The 1,177-nt window shown below is 32.5% G+C and overlaps 1 non-coding gene across 1 annotated transcript; it reads left to right on the top strand.

The window, feature by feature from the left end:
• Positions 1–435: 435 nt before the first annotated feature.
• LOC122049854 lies at positions 436–541 on the top strand. The gene has a single exon (XR_006131108.1). It is a non-coding gene; the product is annotated as a small nucleolar RNA R71 (small nucleolar RNA).
• Positions 542–1,177: the final 636 nt, after the last annotated feature.

Here is a 1,177-nt window from a genome sequence, read left to right as displayed (position 1 = left end):
ACAAGTCCTTTTTAGAAGTTTTTCATGATTCTTGTCACTTCTCAACTTAGTATCATTACAAATTTCACTAGATCTTATCTGTGTAGGAGGAAGGTCTTCTTTGAACCATTTTGAAACTATGCAATTAATCTTTGCCCCCAAATGTTTGAACTTCTCATTCTGTGACTTGTGAATTTCAACATTCTTGGATGGTTGAGTTGCATTTTGTTTGACATGCTCTCTTACATTACGGCTTGCACTTCTTGAATGTTTAAGGGAGATTCCATCTAACTTTTGTTCGACTATTGATGGAGGTTCAATGCCACTTGATCAATAAATATATATGCTTCATCTACACTCTTATCCATAAAAGAACCTCCAGCTGATGAATCTAACAAACACTTATATGAGAAAAAAAATTTCCTATAAAATATGTGTAGGGTCAGCCATTTTTCTAAATCATGATGACGGCACTATATTTGTAGACTCTTGAATTTGTCTCATGCTTCAAATAATGATTCTCCATGTGTCTGAGCAAAATTTGTGATGCAATTCCTCATATAAATTGTACTACTTGGAGGGGAAAATGATTCAGAAATTGTTTCTCCAATTGTTCCCAACTTGTGATGCTTTGAAGACGAAGAGAATATAACTCAGGCCCTTGCTCTATCTTTGATACTAAAAGGAAATGTCATCAATCGAACTGTATCCGCTGACACTCTTTCACAGTTTACCATATCACAAAACTCTTGAAATGTCTCAAGATGCAGATAAGGACTTTCAGATACTTCTCTTCCAAATTTGTGCCCTTGTATTATGAAAATTAACTCTGCGTCTAGTTGGAAATTTTCTACTTTAATATGAGGCTGCACAATGGGAGATAAAAATCTTACAGAAATGAGTGTAGAAAAATCTCTTAAGGGCCTGCGTGACATGTTAGTGCTTATGGATATCTAAAAAAACTATTTATAAAATAAAATTAAAAATGAAGAATTAAATGCAAGAAATAAAATGCTATATGAATGGTAAGAAAGAAAATACAGAATTTAATTTTCAAGAAAGAAAGTGTATAATAAAAACAAGAAAGAAAATGTAAAAAGAAAAAGAAAAAAAATGTCTAGAATAACTCATATGCTAATCAACTAATGTTAATAAAAAATAGTCCCCGGCAACGGCGCTAAAAACTTGGTACGATTCC

This window comes from Zingiber officinale, chromosome 2B, assembly GCF_018446385.1.
Source record: "Zingiber officinale cultivar Zhangliang chromosome 2B, Zo_v1.1, whole genome shotgun sequence".
NCBI classification, from domain to species: domain Eukaryota; kingdom Viridiplantae; phylum Streptophyta; class Magnoliopsida; order Zingiberales; family Zingiberaceae; genus Zingiber; species Zingiber officinale.
The sequence above is the reverse complement of the archived record's forward strand: the minus strand, read 5'-3'. Positions and strand labels throughout refer to the sequence as shown.